At 43.4% G+C, this 25000-nt stretch overlaps 1 protein-coding gene and 1 long non-coding RNA gene across 3 annotated transcripts in view; one reads left to right on the top strand and one right to left on the bottom strand.

Moving 5' to 3' along the window:
* The window catches only part of LOC138959375 (uncharacterized), an 8898-nt gene extending 6571 nt beyond the window's left edge, over positions 1-2327 (bottom strand). For both annotated transcript variants that reach the window (XM_070330833.1, XM_070330853.1), the window contains exon 1: positions 1574-2327. The gene's annotated coding sequence lies outside the window, so the exon portion shown is untranslated. The remainder of the gene's footprint in view (positions 1-1573) is intronic.
* Positions 2328-2646: 319 nt separating this feature from the next.
* On the top strand, positions 2647-21463 carry LOC138959351 (uncharacterized). The gene is made up of 2 exons (XR_011453700.1): positions 2647-2784; positions 21377-21463. It is a non-coding gene; the product is annotated as an uncharacterized lncRNA (long non-coding RNA).
* Positions 21464-25000: the final 3537 nt, after the last annotated feature.

The following is a 25000-nucleotide window of genomic DNA, read 5'->3' as shown; positions in this document are numbered from 1 at the left end:
TAATCCGAATATAACATATTTATATGTTTTTGGAATCAGCAAATGATGGAGAATAAGATAAACGTAAATTTGGATCGTTTTATAAAGTTTTATTTTTTTTTACAATTTTCAGATTTTTAATGACCAAAGTCATTAATTAATTTTTAAGCCACCACGCTGAAATGCAATACCGAACCCCGGGCTTCGTCGAAGAGTACTTGACCAAATTTTCAACCAATTTGGTTGAAAAATGAGGGCGTGACAGTGCCGCCTCAACTTTCACGAAAAGCCGGATATGACGTCATCAAAGACATTTATCAAAAAAATGAAAAAAACGTTCGGGGATTTCATACCCAGGAACTCTCATGTCAAATTTCATAAAGATCGGTCCAGTAGTTTAGTCTGAATCGCTCTACACACACACACACACACACACACACACACGCACACACATACACCATACCCTCGTTTCGATTCCCCCTCGATGTTAAAATATTTAGTCAAAACTTGACTAAATATAAAAAAGGAAAGTGGATCACATGATGGGTTCACTATGGCTCAGGGGTAAAATGAACCACGAAATCTGGTGTGTGGTTTACGCAAGCTAAATAGCCATTCAAACGAACTGTGTCATTTAATGCTATTAAATGCTATTGCAAAAGTGTTCCACAAGGTTAGAACTGCTTTTTTCATGAGAAGATTTAAATCTATCTGTTAACCATTTGAGGCAGACTGAGGCTTTAATGTAATGACAAACGAATGTGCAAGCGATGCATAACAGACTACTACGATAGCTACGATGTGGTATAATGGAAGTATAGGCGACGGGAATTGTTCAAATAAGCCCTAGCCTAGGACTGTTCAACATCGCACATCAATAAACATTGATAACTCTGATGAACTGTTAAATGGACAGATTGTCGTATGGCAGGCCTGAAAGTGGCGAATACTTTACTAGCCATGGCGAGTAGAAACATGTAACTGGCGTGTAGAAATGATTATCCACTCGCCAAATGCGAGTAAAGTTGCTGAAACGGCTAGTTAAGTATGCTCTCTGGATCGTAAATGATCAGAACCACGAGCCAAAGGCGAGAACACCATTTTGTTTTAAATTTCAGGGCTGTATGGAGAATAAGGACATTACAACCTAACAAGCTAGTCACCCACCAATAGACAGATTGTGGAATGGAGAGTAAGGACATTACAACCTAACAAGCTAGTCACCCACCAATAGACAGATTATGGAATGGAGAGTAAGGACATTACAACCTAACAAGCTAGTCACCCACCAATAGACAGATTGTGGAATGGAGAGTAAGGACATTACAACCTAACAAGCTATTCACTCACCTATAGACAGATTATGGAATGGAGAGTAAGGACATTACAACCTAACAAGCTATTCACTCACCTATAGACAGATTATGGAATGGAGAGTACGGACATTACAACCTAACATGCTATTCCCTCACCTATAGACAGATTATGGAATGGAGAGTAAGGACATTACAACCTAACATGCTAGTCACCCACCAATTGACAGATCGTGCTATTGAGACTGAGGACATTACAACCTAACAAGCTAGTCACTCACCAATGGCCAATACGCAGGCAAGGACAACAGCAGCAATGACGCCGCCACCGAGGCCGTCATCAGGATCGTTGTCCCCCTCGGTGGGGTAGATGTTGCAGAACTGGCCTTGCCAGGGACTGAAGGGTGCACAGTTACACACCACCGTGCCGTTGTCCAGTTGACACGCTGCGTTCTGGAAACAGGGGTTGGGAACGCAGTCCGAGGTGCACGTGCCAGGGTTGTCGCTTGGATGGTATCCTGGTGCGCACCTGACAACAGTGTAAACAGTGATATATTACTTTTCTGCTCCTGTTTGAACAGTCAATATTGCTATATCATATGTTACGTGGATTTCCATTGGTCAATTGGGCAAAACTGAGCTCAGTGCAAAAGTGATATCGACGACATTTCCGTCGATATCAGTTTTGATATCGACAACCTCTTTATTGCTTCCCCACTTCAAAAACAAAAACACCTAAATTTAAAAACAAACAAATTTATATGAAAATGTAATGATCCCAGAATTTAGTTGAGCAAGTGACAAAAGACGTTTTGAAAGAAAAGACATTTTAAAATACTGAAAAGTACAAGAAAAGAGTGAACAAAAAGAAATAATAATCAGAGGGAGGGATGTGGAACAGCCAAAACTGAGACAAATACTTTTGTAATTTCTTTACAGAAAATACAAAATGTCCAGAGAATTAGCAATATATCTAACATGGACTGACTGTGTGATGATATCTTCTGCCATTGGTCTGTTTCGACAGTGATATCAAAATCTCGATTTTGATATCACTGTCTCAACAGACCATAGCAGAAGATATCATCACACAGTCCGTCAATATTGGGTAAAGTAGTGACAAGCGTCAATGTGACAAATGGATTTGTACATAATTTAGTGTTAGATGGTTTAAACAAATGTGTACAGATTGGCTAGCCATACTTTTAGTTTCACGACTTGACCGCGTGGTAGGAATGTCACATGTTGAGATAGTTGGCTGACTCTTGTGACCTGTATTGTCATTGGCTGCTACAGGCCAATCAGAGATGACTAAAATATGATAACCTTGAAGCGGCCATGTTTGATAGCCGGCAGAACATCTGAAAGCGCTCTCGGGAGAGGGTGTGTTCACTCTACGCTGTTGTCAGATGTTGCTCAAGGAGCAGTGAGCCGACTGTTTAGTGGCTACTGTGCATGAATCTGGTATGATTCAAATGCTGTGAGAATACAGGTATTTATTGAATTGTATTTTTGTTCAGTAACCTTAACTTGTGAAATGACTGTGAGAGTCATGTTGTGAAATGGGTGGAAAGCGTGCCGTGAGCTGTGTCAGCCATTTTGAATAGAGTGTGGTATGTTCTGTGGTAATGAAGTTACTTGTAAATGAGCTGGTGTAAATAATAGTTGGCGGATGATTGAATAATAATTGTGAAATGAATTTGCAAAAAGGAAAACAATTTTTTTTATTGTTCACACAAAGCACTTGTAGATATTTGGTATGTGCCGCATGTCAGGGGTGGTCTTATTTAATCAATCAATATGAGGCTTATATCGCGCGTATTCCGTGGGTACAGTTCTAAGCGCAGGGATTTATATTTTTTATTTATTTTTTATTTTTATGCAATTTATATCGCGCACATATTCAAGGCGCAGGGATTTATTTATGCCGTGTGAGATGGAATTTTTTTACACAATACATCACGCATTCACATCGGCCAGCAGATCGCAGCCATTTCGGCGCATATCCTACTTTTCACGGCCTATTATTCCAAGTCACACGGGTATTTTGGTGGACATTTTTATCTATGCCTATACAATTTTGCCAGGAAAGACCCTTTTGTCAATCGTGGGATCTTTAACGTGCACACCCCAATGTAGTGTACACGGAAGGGACCTCGGTTTTTCGTCTCATCCGAAAGACTAGCACTTGAACCCACCACCTACCTAGGTTAGGAAAGGGGGGAGAAAATTGCTAACGCCTTGACCCAGGGTCGAACTCGCAACCTCTCGCTTCCGAGCGCAAGTGCAGACCTGTTTACCCCTAAAACATTGCATGTGTATTTTCTGGGAGCAAAATGAGGCAAATGTGTAGTTTTGTAATTGAATGTGTAGAATTTCTCGTCGACCTATCACAACAACAAGAACAATGATTGCTACTTTTTACCACATGTATTGATTGACTGACGGAAAAATGGGAATTGCAGACAGTGTAGGTATGTTACAAAGTGCGCTCGCAGCTCAATTTTTGACGTCATTGAAAATGGCCCCCCATTTTCTGATCACTCACACTGGCTCAGTTTTGGGGTCCTCTTTTCTATTCTTTTCCAAATTTACATCACATGGGCACCCTGTCAATGATGTAGAGCACATTCTTGACTTTAAGATTGAGAAAGATGGCGAGTCCAACACTGTCGAGCTCGCCGGCCAGAATATCGGGCGAAGAAGACACACAAGAGGTACTTTTATAAACCAATTTATAGCCTTTGAACTCTTATGAGACCCCTCTGAACAGTTAGTTTGACCATTTTCCTGCTGTTTCCCAAAGTTTCAAGTCGATAAAGCGATGCGAAGTACCTTTTAACGGATGCGCCGCTTTGCGCCCGGATTGTCACCCATGTTGTATTCACATCCAACATGGCGGTCGGTAAAGTTCGTCTGCTCTCAGTTTGTCACGTTTCAATATATCACTCAAGGTGATTATGAACCGGTTAATTACTACTAATTAACTAACCACACCACGATCCACTCTCGCAGGCATACAATTAAATAGAGTCAACAAAAGTATAAGTTTCAGACGCCTGTTTATGTATAAACTCTCCACCTCCCTCGAGCCTTCACTCAAAATATGTTCCTTTTACGTTCTCAACACGTAAAAAACCAGTGTTCACTGACAAAATGCCAGTACTATGTAGAAAATTATAGTAACACGCTGAACCCGTGTAAATACAGTCGAAATGAGAATGTTCTGTTCGAAAAGCTCTAGTTCGTGCAGGTGTCACACACCCCACGTTGTCACTACTCCAATGAAATCATAGATACGAAAAGACAACGGTGGTCAACGGGGTGCGTACGACATGGTGCACTTAGCTTTATCTCTGCTGCTGCTGCTTAGCCGGTATGCTGGTTAGTCGGTTCGCTGGTTAGCCGGTCCGCTGGTTAGCCGGTTCGCTGGTTAGCCGGTCCGCTGGTTAGCCGGTCTCCTGGTTAGCCGGTCTCCTGGTTAGCCGGTCTCCTGGTTAGCGTAGCCTCAACAGTTCCCGCCAGAGTCAGCCGTGCCGATGTTACGGGAACGTAACGAACGAACGAAACGAACGAACGAAGGAAGGCTGCAAACAGAAAGCATCGGTGCACTAAACATGTCAGCTACCCCTCACCCACCACCTTAAAACATGTCATCTTTAAATATCTCATCGAGCACGTGGGCCTGCACAAAACTGACTTTTTACAACAACAAAACAGCCATTTTCCGTCCTTCTCTCCCTATCTGCAAAAACCATATACAGATTAGTATTTTAGCGTCACAGAGAGTAAATTATGCGCTAACCTGGAAAGAACAACAGAGAGTATTTCATTCCACAACACAGACTCATCAACAGCGTTAAATAATGATTTATTACCTCAAAAGCCTATGATTGTAACTCTCAATGGAAGCAAAGTCCGCCTCCTCCCTGGAACAGTCTCTGTTCGTCAACAGTGACCCAAAACGTCCAGAACCCCTTGTCGAATCCTTATGCGAAAGCCATCGCCGACGAAGGAAATGTGACGACTTGTCCTCAGCAAAATACGTGGCAGAGGAAAGGAATAACTTGTGGAAGTTCCCCTAGAGTGCCGAATATGATACTCGGTGAAAAACCATCATACTCTAGTAACTGTGTGTTAGGTCCTTCCCCTTCTGCCGCTGGGTGTCAAGTGTGTCGTCCTTGAGTCTCTGACAGACCACCTAGCCAAATACACGTGACTGACCTTGTCACCAAACCAGTCCAGCTATACACAATTTTGCCTCCCCAAGCAGGAAAAAGACACGAGAAACTCAATCCGTGAAAATCCCGTGTGCGCTGTCAGCTAAAAACCGACAGCCCTATGATAGCAGAAACCCGCACTGTGAAACTCGTGCGTTTCAAAACGTCCGTGCTCGTAGAGCACTGTCAGCGAAAACTCTGCTGTGTCCAATATCACGCACAGGCGCTTTCTATCATACATTGACCCAGAACAGGCACTCCAATGAGTGACGCTTTCTCGGTCTCTGTCACCCGATCGTGACACACCTCCCCTCTTCAAGACGAAACCTCTGTTTCGCTCACAGTCATGTTCTCCTCTACAGCCCGAGAGAGAAAGTCAGCTCCAACATTGTTGGCGCCCGGAATGACGCGTACCGTGAATTGGTACGGTTGGAGAATCAACGCCCAGCGCATAAGTCTGGCGTTTGCCAACCTTGCAACCTGAAGATATTGCAGAGGTTGATGGTCCGTCTCCAGACAGAAAGGTCGTCCGTACAGGTACGCTTCGAACTTCTGGATGCCCCAGACAATGGCGAGACACTCGCGTTCAACCGTTGCATACGCTGCCTCGGCCGAGGTCAGCTTACGGCTGGCGAAGCAAACAGGGTGCAAAAACCCCTCTGTCTCCTGAAGCAACACTGCCCCAAGTCCCTTCCCTGAAGCGTCTGTCCTCAGCACGAAGTCCTTGTTCAGGTCTGGTAGTCGGAGAATAGGCTGACTGGTGAGTCGCCTCTTCAGGGTGTTGAATGCGGAGCTACATTCCTCAGTCCACACTACAACGGTCGGTTGTAGTTTCTTGGTAAGGTTGGTCAGTGGTAGAGCGATTTCGGCAAAGTGCGGGATGAAGCGTCTATAGAAGCTGGCTAGGCCCAGGAAAGACCTGACTTCTTTCTTCGTGCGCGGTGGCTCCGCCTCCCGAATCTTCTGGATCTTGTCGTCCTCTGGAACGAGCAATCCCTCGCCGACAACATGACCCAGGAAAGACAATTCCCGGAATCCCAAGTAGCACTTGGACGGTTTAGCTCCCAGATTTCCGTCCTTCAACCTTCCGAACACGTCGCGCAGGGCGTCGAGATGTTCAGTCCATGTCTCTGTCGCGATCAGCACATCGTCGATGAAACTGCTGATGTCCTCGCGCTTCAATGGTTCCAAAAGTTTCCTCATCATGCGAGTGAAGACGGCACCTGCATTCTGTAGACCAAAAGGCATGACTGTCCACTGGAACTGGCCGAATGGAGTGGTAAATGCAGTCTTTGGGCGGTCTTCCTCGGCAACTGGGATTTGCCAGTATCCCTTGGTGAGGTCCAGTTTGGAAAAGTACTTGGCCTTGGCCAAGTGACTGAAGAGGTAGTCCACATCAGGCATGGGTTCCGCGTCAAACGCCGTAATCTTGTTCAGCTTCCGGTAGTCAACACAGAACCTGACGCGTCCATCCTTCTTCTTTACAAGCACAATTGGTGAACTGTAGGGAGAGTTCGCTGGCTCGATGACGCCCAACTTCGTCATGTCGGCGATTTCCTTCCTGACCACCTCCTTCTGGGCATGAGGCATGGGATACTGCTTCGTCCTCACTGGCTGTTTCTCCAGCAAGTCGAAGGTAAACTCCTCTAGATGCGTCTGAAGTGGTATGTCTGTAAGGACCCGTGCTGCATCCTTCAGGATCTCTTGCAGGTCCGCCTGCTGGTCGTCCCCAAGATCAGGTGAGATGTGCACGTCCGTGTGATCCTCACTAGCCTCCAGCGGACAAACTGGTACACGTCCTCCTCCCTGTTCTTCCGTTGTCTCGTCCATCACGACAGCAACTGCTTCTGTCACTTTGTCCTTTTCCCTGTAGGCAGTCCTTTCTATGTAGGCGCGCAGCAGGTTGGCGTGGTACAGGCGTGCTTTCCCGTTCATGACGATCCTGTAGTCGTTCTGGCCCACTTTCGCTGTCACCTCAAAAGGTCCTTGCCACTGCAGTTGTAGCTTGTTGTGTTTGACAGGTAGAAGTAGCAACACCCGTTCTCCAATCTTGAAGCTGCGCGGCCGTGCCTTGCGGTCGAATCCTCGCGCGTAACGCTGTGCTGCTCTTCCCAGGTTCTCTTGTGCCAGTTTGCAGGTCTCTTCAATCCTGTTCCTGAGTTCTACGATGTAGGTCGCTGTCGTCTGCACCTCCTCGTCAGCTTCTTCGTCTGTCCAAGCCTGACGCAGGATAGCCATGGGACCGCGTACCTGTCTGCCGTACAACAACTCAAATGGGGAAAAGCCCAAGCTCTCCTGAGGAACCTCGCGGTATGCAAAAAGCAATGCTGGGATGTACCTGTCCCACGTGCGTGGTTTCTCCTGAGCTAGTTTCCTCAGCATGGTCTTCAAGGTGCCATTGAACCTTTCCACCAGTCCGTTGCACTGAGCATGGTAAGGAGTGGTGAAGTGCTGCTCCAGTGATAGCAGTCGTGCTGCCTCCGCCATCACTCCTCCCGTGAACTGCGTGCCTCTGTCGGTGAGTACCTCTGATGGAATTCCCAGCCGGGACCACATGGTAACCAGAGCCTCAGCTACTCGCGTGGCTTCAATCGATTTCAGAGGGATCGCCTCTGGGTATCGAGTAGCGTAGTCCACCATGGTCAAAATGTATCTGTTTCCGTCCTCAGACGCAGGCAAGATGGGCCCGATGATGTCCACTGCCACCCGACGAAAGGGTTCGTCGATGAGCGGCATCTTCTCTAAGGGGACCTTCCTCACCCTTCCTTTGGCAACCACCTTCTGGCACTTATCGCAGGACGCACAGAAACGTCGGACATCCGTGCAGATGCCTGGCCAGTAAAAGTGGCGCCAGACACGACCCGTGGTCTTCTTGGTGCCAAGATGACCTCCCAGAATCGAGTCATGTGCCGTTGCCATGACACCCTCGCGAAACTCGCGAGGCACGACAACCTGTTTGAATGTACCTTCTTGGTTGCTGAACTCACGGTAGAGCAACTTCTTGTCCCTGAGGAACTTTGACCTCCCATGCTTCCCGCTCAGCTTCACCTTCCCCGACTTCGCGTGCTCCCGAGGAGTAGCTAAGGTCGGGTCAGAATCCTGAGCCTTCGCGAGAAGCGCGGGGGTCACGTTCCCCAGGGCAGCTCGTGCAGCAGGTAGGGGTTTGAGAGGTTTGTCCTCTCGCTCCGCCTGTGCCCGCGTGAGCACTGAAATGACGTCGGGAGACCGATAAACGGGAACCTCCCTGGTGACGCCGTCCACAAACTGAACCCGGTTTCCAATGAGCAGGTCGCATGGAGGATCGTCCATGACGACGGCCACAATGGTCCCCGTGAACAACGGGGTTACGACCTTGATCACTGCCGTGTTCAAGTCGTAAGCGTGAGATGCCTCGGCCATTCTCACCCTGATGCTGTCTCCTGTGTAGGCCATAGCTGGAACTAGACTCGCCCGAACCACTATCATGTCTGCCCCTGTGTCCCGCAGACCTTCGCCCTTCACTCCGTTAACGTAGACGTTGCAGTGGGGCTGGAAATGTTTCCTGGAGCACGGAACGCAGAGTTGTGGGATGGTGCATGAGCTCGTGACGTCCCTGAACTCCTCACTGCCAACGAAGTGAACGCCCTTCTGGTCAGCCTGTCTCTTGTGGCAGTCCTTCTTCACGTGGCCCCGCTTGTTGCAGTAGTAACACTGGATGTCAGTTCTGGAACTCGATCCCTTGTGTCCCTGATCGTCCTTCCCGTCCTTGGGTCCTGAAGAACCTGAATTTCCCGATTTTCCTGGCCGTGAGCCTGAAGATTTGCCGGAGATCGCCTGGGCGTCCTCGTGTACTCTGATCCAGTCGGCTGCTTCCTGAGTAGTCTTTGGCTGGTGCTCCTGCACGAAGGTCACCACCTCAGGTCGCAGGCTGGACATCAGTTGTTCCATGACTATGAGGTCGGCAAGGTCGTTGACGGTCCAGTCCTTTTCGGCCATCTCCACCCAGCGCCGCAGGTAGAGATTAAGGCGTGCCACAAACTGATGGCTCAGCTCGCCGCTCAGTCTCTTGCTGTTACGCAGACGTCGTCTGTAGGCTTCCGCAGTCAGGTTGAAGCGCTGGAGTAACGCCTTCTTTAGTGCCTGATAGTCTCTCGCCTCGTCGTCCTCCAAAGCGTTGTAGAGCTGCAATGCGCGTCCTTTTAAGCAGGTGCTAAGGCGGCTAGCCCACGTGGCCTCTTCCCACTTCTGGTCAGATGCAATGCGCTCAAACCGGCGTAAAAAGTCGTCGAGCTCGTCCTTGTCATCGTCGAACGTCGGCAGTCTCGTACGGTCGGCAACAAACGTCGGCGCGCTAGCCTGAGTAAGCGTACCCTTCTCTGCCTGTAGCCTAGCTAGCTCTAGCTGGTGATCGCGTTCGGCCTGTTTGTCCTGTCTGTCACGTTCGGCCTGTCGTTCCTGTCTCTCAAGCTCGTCTTTCTTTTCTTGTCTGTCTCGTTCGGCCTGTCGTTCCTGTCTCTCAAGCTCGTCTTTCTTTTCCTGTCTGTCTCGTTCTCTTTCTTGTCTGTCAAGTTCGTCTTTCTCTTTCCGTTCTTGTCTGTCAAGCTCGTCTTTCCTTTCCTGTCTGTCTCGTTCTGCCTGTCGTTCCCTTTCTTGTCTGTCAAGTTCGTCCTTCTTTTCCTGTCGGTCACGTTCTTCTTTTCTTATCAGTCGCTCAAATTCTTCCTTCCGTTCTACTTCTAAGCGTTTTAGAACGCTTCGGGCTCTAACGCGTGCGTCTCGCTCGGTCGGTTGCTCGCTCCCAGGAGTCTCGAAAGTTATTCTCCTCGTAGGAGATCCCCCTGTAGCCATGGTTAGTTTTAGCAAAGCTTTATCACCAAAGTAAGTCTAACGCAGCTATAGCTAGATCACGCGGTGATGAAATGGATACAAAAATCCAGCAACCGGAAAATGCAGAAGAAAAATCCAAACGGTGTAGAACAAATCGCGTAGCCTACTTTATGGCTGCTTTTTGCGGTGAAACAAAGTGTTTCCCACAGCCGTGGCCTACTTTATCGGCTGCTTTTTGCGGTGAAACAGAGTGTCTCCCACAGCCTTGGTTAGGACAGAAGTCCTCGGACCCTTCCCCCCCAAAATTCCAACAAAGTCAAAATATGGAGAAAAATCCAAGTAAAACAAGACGGTAGAAATGTAACCTGTTACAGAATGCGAAACAACAATGTAGAGAAAACTGAGTAAAACGAATAACAAATCCGCTAACCCCGCTCAGCTCTCTGCAACGGTAAACTCTGAACGTACAACAAAGATTCACAAACAAAGGAAAGGGAGGTAATCACAGTTAGCGCATACAATAACTCACAAATTACAATTTACATTTCCTGCAAGATGTGAATCGCTTAAGGTGTGGTATATGATCAAAACTATACAAAAAAGGGTAGCACCAAGCAGAAAATAAGTCGAGCACTGACGAGATTATCTGCTCTTAGTTATCCTTAATTGGTGGGTCTTTATCAGTTGGAAATTAACTGAGTAAATCCCGGCTTGGCCCCCACGTGTCACGTTTCAATATATCACTCAAGGTGATTATGAACCGGTTAATTACTACTAATTAACTAACCACACCACGATCCACTCTCGCAGGCATACAATTAAATAGAGTCAACAAAAGTATAAGTTTCAGACGCCTGTTTATGTATAAACTCTCCACCTCCCTCGAGCCTTCACTCAAAATATGTTCCTTTTACGTTCTCAACACGTAAAAAACCAGTGTTCACTGACAAAATGCCAGTACTATGTAGAAAATTATAGTAACACGCTGAACCCGTGTAAATACAGTCGAAATGAGAATGTTCTGTTCGAAAAGCTCTAGTTCGTGCAGGTGTCACACACCCCACGTTGTCACTACTCCAATGAAATCATAGATACGAAAAGACAACGGTGGTCAACGGGGTGCGTACGACATGGTGCACTTAGCTTTATCTCTGCTGCTGCTGCTTAGCCGGTATGCTGGTTAGTCGGTTCGCTGGTTAGCCGGTCCGCTGGTTAGCCGGTTCGCTGGTTAGCCGGTCCGCTGGTTAGCCGGTCTCCTGGTTAGCCGGTCTCCTGGTTAGCCGGTCTCCTGGTTAGCGTAGCCTCAACAGTTCCCGCCAGAGTCAGCCGTGCCGATGTTACGGGAACGTAACGAACGAACGAAACGAACGAACGAAGGAAGGCTGCAAACAGAAAGCATCGGTGCACTAAACATGTCAGCTACCCCTCACCCACCACCTTAAAACATGTCATCTTTAAATATCTCATCGAGCACGTGGGCCTGCACAAAACTGACTTTTTACAACAACAAAACAGCCATTTTCCGTCCTTCTCTCCCTATCTGCAAAAACCATATACAGATTAGTATTTTAGCGTCACAGAGAGTAAATTATGCGCTAACCTGGAAAGAACAACAGAGAGTATTTCATTCCACAACACAGACTCATCAACAGCGTTAAATAATGATTTATTACCTCAAAAGCCTATGATTGTAACTCTCAATGGAAGCAAAGTCCGCCTCCTCCCTGGAACAGTCTCTGTTCGTCAACAGTGACCCAAAACGTCCAGAACCCCTTGTCGAATCCTTATGCGAAAGCCATCGCCGACGAAGGAAATGTGACGACTTGTCCTCAGCAAAATACGTGGCAGAGGAAAGGAATAACTTGTGGAAGTTCCCCTAGAGTGCCGAATATGATACTCGGTGAAAAACCATCATACTCTAGTAACTGTGTGTTAGGTCCTTCCCCTTCTGCCGCTGGGTGTCAAGTGTGTCGTCCTTGAGTCTCTGACAGACCACCTAGCCAAATACACGTGACTGACCTTGTCACAAAACCAGTCCAGCTATACACAATTCTGCCTCCCCAAGCAGAAAAAAGACACGAGAAACTCAATCCGTGAAAATCCCGTGTGCGCTGTCAGCTAAAAACCGACAGCCCTATGATAGCAGAAACCCGCACTGTGAAACTCGTGCGTTTCAAAACGTCCGTGCTCGTAGAGCACTGTCAGCGAAAACTCTGCTGTGTCCAATATCACGCACAGGCGCTTTCTATCATACATTGACCCAGAACAGGCACTCCAATGAGTGACGCTTTCTCGGTCTCTGTCACCCGATCGTGACATTACTAAAACAAAAAAAAAACAAAAAATTATTTTTATTTTTTATAGTTGTTTATTAGAGCTCTGAACCTTTCTTTTGATACCAAATTGAACAATATTGATAAACAAATGTGTGCGTTAAAGTTAATTTTAGCTGAAAAATGTCAAAAATGGTTTCAATTTATCCTCTTTGCCTCTATTACGAATTTTATTACTTTAAAAATTCATAACTCGGGTTACACTTATCCAATCTCAAAGTTATATATACCATTGGAATGCTGATTTTCTGCTCTTTCAAGTGATATAGATCAAAATGTTAAATGAAGATTTTGAATTTTTTTGTAACATACCTACACAGTGCAATGAGCATGATGTTTTCCTTTCCACGAAGACAAGGCATGGGTAGTCCTGATGATATTTTGGCAGAAAGACTTGGTTCGGCGCATTGCTCGTCTTTTTCTTTTTGGTCGGTGGCCTTTCGGAGTCATTTTCTTCACAGTTCTCATCTTCACTTTCGTGTGCTCTGCGTTCAGCCATTGTGTCGAAACGCCCGCATGGTTTGGCAGTAACGCTTTCAGTTGTGCCCGGCATTTGCTTGGAGAAGCCTATTCGGCATTAACAAGCTGCAACGCAACGCCCGTGGGCGCTTTACGCGCTGCACGCAGCAAACGACTGCTGGCCGAAAACATGGATTGAAAAATGCATTGGTCAAGGGAGATGAAGAAAATTACGGATTGTGATATGCGTAGCCGAAACAATACCGTTTGCGTGCAGGGACGGGGCGGTGTGAGAGCACAACGGGACAAGGAACAGGTGTAAAGACGAAAAAAAAAGATTTTTTTTTTTTTTTAAATATCGTTTGCGTAGAAAACGACAGACTTGCGTAGTTGCGTAGTATATTATTCAAATTCGTAGTTTACTACGCTCAGACCTGTTTACCCCTAAAACATTGCATGTGTATTTTCTGGGAGCAAAATGAGGCAAATGTGTAGTTTTGTAATTGAATGTGTAGAACTTTTCGTCGACCTATCACAACAACAAGAACAATGATTGCTACTTTTTACCACATGTATTGATTGACTGACGGAAAAATGGGAATTGCAGACAGTGTAGGTATGTTACAAAGTGCGCACGCAGCTCAATTTTTGATGTCATTGAAAATGGCCCCCCATTTTCTGATCACTCACACTGGCTCAGTTTTGGGGTCCTCTTTTCTATTCTTTTCCAAATTTACATCACATGGGCACCCTGTCAATGATGTAGAGCACATTCTTGACTTTAAGATTGAGAAAGATGGCGAGTCCAACACTGTCGAGCTCGCCGGCCAGAATATCGGGCGAAGAAGACACAAAAGAGGTACTTTTATAAAACAATTTATAGCCTTTGAACTCTTATGAGACCCCTCTGAACAGTTAGTTTGACCATTTTCCTGCTGTTTCCCAAAGTTTCAAGTCGATAAAGCGATGCGAAGTACCTTTTAACGGATGCGCCGCTTTGCGCCCGGATTGTCACCCATGTTGTATTCACATCCAACATGGCGGTCGGTAAAGTTCGTCTGCTCTCAGTTTCATACTAACTTACAAAAAACAAAAAAACAAAAATTATTTTTATTTTTTATAGTTGTTTATTAGAGCTCTGAACCTTTCTTTTGATACCAAATTGAACAATATTGATAAACAAATGTGTGAGTTACAGTTAATTTTTGCTGAAAAATGTCAAAAATGGTTTCAATTTATCCTCTTTGCCTCTATTACAAATTTTATTACTTTAAAAATTCATAACTCGGGTTCCACTTATCCAATCTCAAAGTTATATATACCATTGGAATGCTGATTTTCTGCTCTTTCAAGTGATATAGATCAAAATGTTAAATGAAGATTTTGAATTTTTTTGTAACATACCTAGACAGTGCAATGAGCATGATGTTTTCCTTTCCGCGAAGACAAGGCATGGGTAGTCCTGATGATATTTTGGCAGAAAGACTTGGTTCGGCGCATTGCTCGTCTTTTTCTTTTTGGTCGGTGGCCTTTCGGAGTCATTTCTTCACAGTTCTCATCTTCACTTTCGTGTGCTTTTTTGAACAGCTAAGAAACCAGGTCAGTAAACCGGAAAATGTCTATAGTGTGGTGTGTGGGGATTTTAATTGTGTGATGGACAATGATTCAGATATTATTAGTGGTGAAAATCACAACGAAAAAGATATTGACACATTCCGTGATTGTATGGCTCAGAATGAGTTAATAGACGTGTGGCGATTATTTCACCATGGAGAAAAAGAATATACATGGTCAAGGAAAAATCCTTTTATCGCCCGCAGACTGGATTATATTTTTGCCACAGAATCAGTATTAAATAGGGTAACAGAATGTGAAATTCACTCGGTTGCACAATCTGACCACAGACTCGTTTCCCTCTCCTATAACATGTCTCAAATCAAGAGGGGACCCTCATATTGGAAATTTAATGACAGTTTGTTACACGATAAAACTTTTGTAGACTCAATGAATAAACTATTAACAGACTATGCTAATGAAAACACCGAAATAGATGATCAACTAAAATGGGAACTCTGCAAAATTAAAATAAGGGAATGGTGCATGGCATACTGTAAAACTAAGAACAAATTATCAAACAGAAGGAAAGCAGAGTTACAGTCTGAATTAGATGAGATAGAGAAGAATTTGGCTCTTAACCCGACAGACAAAGAATTAGTTGATCAACGGGAGAAGTATAAAACAGAAATGGAATTGTATGCGATTAGAGAAGCAAAAGGTGCCCATGCACGGGCACGTGTAAAATTTATTGAAGACGGGGAAAAAAACACTAAATATTTTCTCAACCTAGAAAAGGCTCGAGCAAATAGTAAAGTAATGGATAGACTAACTAATGAGGAGGGACAAGTATTGAAAAAAAGACAAGATATTGTAAAAGAGCAAACTCGTTTTTATTCAAATAGATACAAAAAAAGAATTAACTTTGATGAACAATATGTTGAAATGTTTTTACAAGACGTAGAAGTTCCACAATTGACCGAAGAACAGAAAAATAGCATTGAGGGCATTTTAACTGAAGATGAAATCACAAAGGCTTTAAAAATAATGAAAAATGGCTCAGCACCAGGCGGAGATGGTCTAACAACTGGTTTTATGAAATTTTTCTGGTGTCAGATAAAGACAATGGTTATATGTTCCTTGAACGCCGCTTTTGATAATGGTCAAATGTCTCCGACCCAAAAGAGAGCAGTTATAACATTAATACACAAAGGGAAGCAACTGTCAAGGGATGATCTGAATAACTGGCGACCAATATCTTTACTAAACTCAGATTATAAGTTACTGGCAAAGTGTCTAGCAGTACGCCTAAAAAGTGTGCTTGGAACAATAATTCATGAAAATCAGTTTGGTTTTATGAAAGGCAGAAATAGTAGCACAGCAGTTAGAATGATTGATGATATAATTACACATCTCAAACAAACGAACAAACCAGGGCTACTCCTAGCTCTAGACTACAAAGCTGCTTTCGACACAATATCAAAAGAATACATAATGTATGCCTTTAAACGCTTCAATTTTGGTAACACTTTTGTTAGATGGGTCACTACGCTCATGAACGAAACAGTAAGTTGTGTAAATTATATGGGGTGGTTGTCAGAGCCTATAGAAATGAACGCTGGAATTCGACAAGGCTGCTCATTCTCACCAATGGCCTTCGTGCTCGCCTTAGAGCTGCTGGCAGTCAAGATGAGGGCAGATCAGTCAGTTAAAGGGGTATTCTTGCCATCAGCCAATAGTACTAATCAAGAAAGACTATTGAAAATGATCTTGTACGCTGATGATATTACGCTTTTTCTGAAAGGCACTGATGATGTGCAAAATGCTCTGACATTGGTGTCATATTTCTCCAAGTTCTCAGGACTGGCTGTGAACAGACTGAAATCGGAGGCCATGTGGTTGGGTTCACAGAAGTACTCTGAGGAGCAGCCATGTGGCTTCAGATGGAAATCAAAAGTCAAAATTCTTGGTATATATTTTAGTAATAATTTAGAAGCCTCGGAAATCGAAGAAAACTGGACGGAAAAAATTAATCATATTCAGAGCACAATGATTAAGTGGTCTAAGAGAAACTGCAGTATAATGGGAAAGATTTGCCTTGTAAAATCACTTTTGATCCCTCAATTAACACATGCTTTGCAAGCTTTGATTATACCCGAAAAGATCATATGTAAACTGAACTCAATGTTTTTCAGATTCATTTGGAAAAAAAGATTTTCAAACACAAAAGCCTATGAAAAGTAAAACGAAAAGTTATGTGTCAGGAAACAAGTAAAGGTGGCCTAAATATGATTGACTTGGGTGACTTTCAAAAATCCTTTGTACTTGGATGGTTTTCGAAATTACTGCAACCAAACGAAGAAGCTTGGAAAAGTATTCCACTCAGTATGTTCTCCAAACTCGGAAAAAATCTATGCTGCTTTCAAGCAAACGTCAAACCAGCCTTATTTAAAGGGTTGGGATTGATTACAAACAAGTTCTGGAAAAGCGTTTTAGAATGTTGGCTTGACAACCATGAAAAGATATTACCATGCGTGAAAAAAATGACCCAGCTGGAGAATTTATGCCTATGGAATAACTCTCTAATTGCTTATCGTGGCAAGACAATGTTTCTACATGATTGGGTTACATCTGATATATGCTATGTGAAGGATTTATACGAGAATAATATGTTTTTACCATTTCACAGGATTTGTGAAAGAGTTGGGCATAAACCAACAAGACTATTTGAATATGGGGCAATTCGCACAGCAATAGCATCCCTTTTTTTGAAGATGAATGATAATGGAATACAAGCTATGAAGGTAATGGATTATCAAAAAATAAGTACATTTAAACCCAGGCAGTTTCGTAAATTAATGGTAGACGCTTATCAAACTGACACTATTGCAGTCAGTTTCTGGAAAAGAAAGATGGGAATTGAAATAAACAAGGACATTTGGCAGATAGCAAGCAACGCATCAAAAGAAGTAAGATTGAGACTGCTACACTGGAAAATAACTCATAACATTTATCCAACGAACATTATATTGTATAAAATGGGCATTGCTGAGAGTATTAGCTGTACACATTGTACAGAAGAGACAGATTATATCGAACATTTCTTTTATTATTGTATAAAAATAAGCAAAGTGTGGAATCTTGTTGAAGAAGCCTTCTTCACCGCTTGTTCAAAGAGAATTCATGTTGATGTGCGGGATGCCCTATTTGGCCTAGTTAAAAGGAATTCTATTTCATCCGCTGAAGCAAACTATGTCAATTTGCTGATCTTGATTGCAAAAATGTGCATAGGTATTTATAGATACGGTACCCCTTTAGAGATCGGATGTATTTTTGAAAAAGAGTTAAGTTTAAGAAAAATAATTGACTTGTGACTCGCATATATGTTGCTATCTGTGAAATTGAAATAAAGAAACGTTAGGTAACAAAAGGAGAAATGATGACGGAAGAAAATATAGGACAAAATGTAAAAAAAAAAAAAAAATAGGTGGAGAGAGAGAAGATAGAACAAGAGGAGACAGTGAGAGAGAGAGAAAGAGAGAGAGAGAGAGAGAGAGAGAGAGAGAGAGAGAGAGAGAGAGAGAGAGAGAGAGAGATATTGGCAGACTATGGGAGAGAGAGACCGACAGAGTATGGAGGAGAGAGAGAGAGAGAGAGAGAGAGAGAGAGAGAGAGAGAGAGAGAGAGAGAGAGAGAGAGAGAGAGAGAGACGAAGCAAAAAAGAAGAACAAAGAAGAAGACAGAAAATTCCGAAGAACAAAATTCAGAAAAAAAAACAGACAAGTCGAAGAGAAAGAAAGTGGATGCAGAGAAAGACAGACTAGGGAGTGAGTGAGAGAGAGAGAGAGAGAGAGAGAGAGAGAGGAGAGAGAGAGAGAGAGAGAGATGTTGTGTGGACAAGTGTGAGAAAGAGAGAGAGAGAGGAGAGAGAGAGAGAGGAGAGAGAGAGAGGGTAAATGTAAATTTAAAAAAAATTTAAAAACAATTGTCCATGATCTGTTTACTGTCCATTGAGTGTGAAGCTGAGAGAAAGAGTGAGACTGAAGGAAAACAATAATAACTTAATAAGAATTAAAATGATTATAAAAAAAACAAAAAAAAACTTCTGATATAAAAAAAAAATTAAAAAACGCACGCACATGTGTGATTAACAATGTCTGATCTCCTAAAAGAAATTAAAAAAAAAAAAAAAAAAAAAAAAAAAAAAAATACCGTTTGCGTGCAGGGACGGGGCGGTGTGAGAGCACAACGGGACAAGGAACAGGTGTAAAGACGAAAAAAAAAAAAAAAAAAAAAAAAAAAAATAATTTTTGTTTTTAATACCGTTTGCGTAGAAAACGACAGACTTGCGTAGTTGCGTAGTATATTATTCAAATTCGTAGTTTACTACGCTCAATGTGTAGTGTAAACAGGTCTGCAAGTGCGTTACCACTCGGCCACCCAGTCCTAATACATACAGGTAAACTGACAGGTACTTTTCCACAGTGGAACCCCCCTTTCAGACCCATTCATTTCAGACTTCCTCCTTTTTAAGATCTTGCTTCTTTAGATGTTCTGTGACGGGTGAAGTGGCGCGCAGTGGTAAGACGTCGGCCTCCTAATCGGGAGGTCGTGAGTTCGAATCCCAGTCGCTGCCGCCTGGTGGGTTAAGAGTGGAGATTTTTCCGATCTCCCAGGTCAACTTATGTGCAGACCTGCTTAGTGACTTAATCCCCTTCATGTGTACACGCAAGCACAAGACCAAGTGCGCACGGAACAGATCCTGTAATCCATGTCGCAGTTCGGTGGGTTATGGAAACACGAAAATACCCAGCATGCCTACTCAACGAAAGCGGAGTGAAGCTGACTATGCTCTGTGGGGAACCCAAATGGGCAAACAAGCTCACACGTAACCAGAAAATTCTGGAACGCTGAAGAACCCCCCTTTCAGACCCATTCATTTCAGACTTCCTCCTTTTTAAGATCTTGCTTCTTTAGATGTTCTGTGACGGGTGAAGTGGCGCGCAGTGGTAAGACGTCGGCCTCCTAATCGGGAGGTCGTGAGTTCGAATCCCGGTCGCTGCCGCCTGGTGGGTTAAGAGTGGAGATTTTTCCGATCTCCCAGGTCAACTTATGTGCAGACCTGCTTAGTGACTTAATCCCCTTCGTGTGTACACGCAAGCACAAGACCAAGTGCGCACGGAAAAGATCCTGTAAACCATGTCGGAGTTCGGTGGGTTATGGAAACACGAAAATACCCAGCATGCCTACTCAACGAAAGCGGAGTGAAGCTGACTATGCTGTGACCCAAATGGGCAAACAAGCTCACACGTCACCAGAATTTCTGGAACGCTGAAGAAGAAGAAGATGTTCTGTTCATAACCTCTGTAAATTACCCCCATTTTTAGACCCCTTCCATTTTAAGACTTGATTTTCTCACATTTTTAAGGTCTTAAAAGAGGTTTCCCCTATACTCCTAAAAAACCCTGACCCACAAAGTAATTTAATTGTAACTGCTGTAATCGTTCCTTCCGTGTGCTATTATCTGTGGGTTTTTTTTTCTCCTGTGTTGTCTCATCCTCTGTGCGCCCTGAAAGAGACCTCCGGGTCGAAATTGCCGTACCTTGTCTTATCCAGCTGTGATCCCGCCTTCGTATTAATGTGAGGGCAGTACTTTTTTTTAAACTTTCAATATTGACCGTACGTTTTGCATAAAACACCAATAATGAATTAAAAATACATCAGAAAATTATTTCCTCACTATACACAATAACCCCTATTTAATTAGTTTACTTACTTCCAGGGCTTTTCCCATCGTTGCGGGGATGTATAAATTAAGCTTCCTGCAAAGTTTTAGGTTTGAAGTCCTTACCAATTACAAGAAATAATCAATTCTTAATAAAGTTTATTGCTATCTTTAGAAACAGTTCTCCAGGGCTTGGGCTATTTTTAGACCGTCAACACAGACAGTACAGCTTCGTCAATCCCCGCGTGAAGGAAATCGCTCACCTTCCACGTGCAAAACGTAGTGATATTGACACGCCAGATTAGCGCGGTAGCGGATTGTGCTAAGCAGGAAAGCGCGCTTTTCTGTATTCTTGTTAACTTCGCAATTTCCGGAAAACATCCACTTTCACTTTGAGACTGTTCTGTTTACATTCGACACTATCAACACCACTTTGCAATACTGAAATAATTTTTTTCTGTTTTCGAAAGCTACAGCCAATCGTTATTATATCCCCTTAGGTACAGTTTTATAACATTATTGGCACATGTAAACAATAGGAATTAATTAATGAACGCTACGAAAAGGGCAGCCTTTAACCTATGAACTTGCAACTGTGTTGACCTGTGTAATGTAACATAGACCACCACCATATCTCTCTCTCTCTCTCTCTCTCTCTCTCTCTCTCTCTCTCTCTCTCTCTCTCTCTCTCTCTCTCTCTCTCTCTCTTACACCCCTTACCTGTTCGCAAACCTTTTACCCAAATGTATGCTAAATGTATACAATACAAGACAAGACATGGCAAGACAAGACAAGTTAGGAAAAGGTTGCCAGTAGGCCAATAGAGGGATGACAAGACAAGACAAGGCATGACAAGACAAGACAGGACAGGACAGGGACCAAAAAAAAAAGAAAGATAACTAATTCGGTCAACAGATGTAAAAGAAATAAGCATTTGTTTGGGTTGAATGTTTGGGTGTCACCCTGTATATATTTGTATTTTTGCAGGACAGGGTCGAGTTGTGATGTCAGGGCGACTGAAGACACACCAACAAGTATTCTTCGGAAGTGTTTGGAACACAAATGAACATTATTTCATAATAAAAAGGCGGCTGACATTGATGTTCATATCGGTTCATGTTCATATTCTCAGCACAGACGTGTGCTTAGAAATCGGATGTTTAAGAACAAGAGACAACCCTGAATAAAGCCTTATGAAATATGGTTGGAGCTGGATCAAAAGTGTGTGTGTGTGTGTGTGTGTGATTGAAGGGCAACATTTATAAATGATGAGACAGAAAGCTAAAGCACATCCTTTTATCGTACGTTCCATATCGTCCTCCTACTTTAAATGCTTGCTAATACAGACGTTCTCCAAGAAAACGTCTATCCAGTAATGTTTTGTTTATCGCAATGAATGCTTTTTTTGAGAAGAATGAAGAGGAATCAAATTTTTTAAAAACAAAAACCAAGACCAATTGAATTGCTCAAAACGTAAAGAAACAGGATGATTTTGGTTCAGTAGTACTATTTGTAGACCCTTAAAGCAATACATCCACAAGGGATTCCAGTGTATCAGTGCAAATAGAAAATTTCTGATATAACTTGAAAATTAAAACAGACTGAATTGTGATAAAAAGAACCAAAATCCCGAGTAGTTTTTTTTTTAGGTCTCCCTCTTCACTCAATCCCCAAACTCATATTCTGTACCGAAAAGAGCTCAAACACACACGTGGACAGACAGACACGCACACACACTTTGGTAAACATCATGTATGCTTCTCGACTCTGCTGATCCACAATTAGAAATATCGCTATCATCATTTTTTTTTGGTCACCGTCTTTCCCTTTTCACAGGCAAGTTTTTTTGTGTAGCATTTCCCATAGAACCCCGATGGCTCCACGGTAGACACAATGATCAGTCCATACCAGTCATGTTATTTTCTCGAATCAATTTATAACCTTTAACCCAGGAGGGTAAATGACATAGAAGGCTTCGGGTAATCTTGAACTTTAATGTGTTAAATTCATAGCTCATAATTCAGAGGCATTCAAGCCTCCAAATTTGGAGAACCTGCACTTGTAATCATAACAAGTCTTTTAGATCCCTTTAAAGTCACGGAATGAACTCCGATGAACTGTACGAATCATAGCGTACTCTGGTACGAATGCATTTTGTTTACAAATTACATGCGTCAAAGAAGGAATTATCCGTGTCAGCGGACAGGGGAGGCAACTTTGTCGTGTAATTGAAGTCCCTTGGTTGACAACCTACGCCATTTTCGCCGATCAAACAACCAAATTAATTAATTATGCTTAGGTTTGGAGCTTAATCCGTCAATTAATTTCATGATAAATGTTCTTGGGCTTGATTACAGGTACTTGGATCTAAAATAAGTAAAGTATGCCACTCGATTCTGAGCTATGAATTTAACACACTAAAGTTCAAGATTACCAGGCTTCGTGCACCATGATCAAGTGGGAAGGAGAGACCCAAATCGACAACCAGCACGGAGTTACCACTCAATCGGTGATTTCGTCTTGGAGGCAGCCATTTTTGGAAGGGGAATAACTTACTTGCTTTTATTGTCGACTCGGAGTGAGCTCCCCTCGTTTGTCGTCGATCCAGGTTTTGTGTCTTAACTGGACGAACTAGACCTTGAGTTTGCCGAACAAGTTCACCCAGTTAAGACACAAACCATGGTTCGCGAACCTTAGTTCGGCGAACCAATGGTTCGTCTGGTTAAGAACAGCCTTATGCGATCGTAACTTTGTCTGTCTGTGCGTTTGTGCGTGTGTGTGTGTGTGTGTGCGTGTGTATGTCTGTGGTAGAAACTTTAACATTTCCGAGTCTATGTGTGAGTGGTTATCCAAGACTATGGATAAAGCTCGCATAAGATTACGTCACGGTCAAAAGTGTTTGACGTCAATTAATGCATCATGACGGCATGCCTCCCTGTAGTCTTTCTCTCTCGCGTGGTGTGTGGGGTCTCGGTCATTGTTATTTTGAGCGGGCCGAGACTATTTGGCAGTCGTGTCCCTGTAAGTAGGCTACATGCAGACAGACAGATCTAGATCTAGTGTTTATCCCCCCCTCTGCTTCTTTCTCTCTGTAAACTTGTAGGGCTAGTTATTTTTCGGTAACTTACCCAACAACCAAAATCACTTACCCAACAACGGGCCTGAATCCTCGATAGCTCATGGGTAGAGACTGTACACATTGTGGATCTACTTTTTGCGACTCAAAAGTTCAGAACACTCTAATGTACAAAATAGACATTTCTGGAGCAAACAATACAACCATACCGTATTTAAACCAGCAACTACAGACTTGAACACATGAATCTCTATATAAAATCCATGAGTTTGGTTGTTTTCTGAATTCAGATCTGCCGTGCACACTCGTTTATCGCTAGCAAGATTCCAAGGAAAAGTAACTCTCATACTTTGTCTAGCGACACGAGTAGTTCCCCTTCCAGATTTCGGCTGCATCCGTCGACAAGACTGCAATCCGACGGTCAGTTTTCAACAATATTTCATTTTATAAACAGATCACACGCAATCAATTGCAAACATTTAATCAACGTAAAGAACATGCAGCGGTTTCATACACTATTTTGCCCCAGAAAACTAAACTTCATACAGTTTTTAACGTTGGAACACGGGTGTAAAACTTCGTCTGCTAGTCACATTCGAAGAAAGAACATTTCCTGAGCGATACCAAAACATGAACAGAACACACACTATCTGCCTTTACTGCCACAGCATAATGACAGCATATCTGTGTACTTGATTTTAGTCCAAAACATGGAAACTGACAAGAAGTGTTAACAAAATTGAATGATTTGCACGGAACTATACAACCGCGCATTAATCGATCGCCTGCGCAGGTAGACTGGTTGGGTGAATATGATTCGATCAAACTTTCGCACAAAAACTCCTCTTTTCTTTGAATAACTGAAGAAAGGAGGGATAAAGAGGTTACATACCTCGTCTCAGTGATTATCAAAAATAATGGTCTCAGTTCGCGGTCATGAAAAAGCTCGCTGAAGCTCGCATTTTTCATGATCCGCTAACTTCGACCATTATTTTTGATAATCACTGAGACTCGGCATGTAACCTCTACCTCTCTTTCTTGCACAGTGTCACCTAAGCTTACTGTGTGTGTGGGTGTGTATGTGTGACGGAGTGATTGAGTTTGTGTTACTGTTTGTCTATTTCTTACGTGAGCCAAAAATGTCGAAAAAAACGGGCCCAGCAAAGCGGTAAGTCTTTGTCAATTTTGATGGTTTCCACTCTAAAATTGTTGCACGAAAAACAAGGGGCGAAGCCTTCAAGGCTCACGTAAGAAATAGACAAACAGTAACACAAACTCAATCACTCCGTCACACATACACACCCACACACACAGTAAGCTTAGGTGACACTGTGCAAGAAAGAGAGACACTGATTCAGGTTGGGTATTTCTGGCTTATGAAATCGATGATAATCACCCCTGCAATGTCATGTTCTCAAAATCGAGGGGGGACGACATACCCGAGGGGGTCGACTTGCCCTCCCTTCCCCTATTTGGAGTTTTTGGCTCACGTAAGTGTAGCCTATGCGATCGTAACTTTGTCTGTCTGTGCGTAT

Source organism: Littorina saxatilis, linkage group LG1 (genome assembly GCF_037325665.1).
Source record: "Littorina saxatilis isolate snail1 linkage group LG1, US_GU_Lsax_2.0, whole genome shotgun sequence".
Classification (NCBI taxonomy): Eukaryota; Metazoa; Mollusca; class Gastropoda; order Littorinimorpha; family Littorinidae; genus Littorina; species Littorina saxatilis.
Note: the sequence above shows the minus strand (reverse complement) of the source record. Positions and strands in the feature narration are given on the sequence as shown.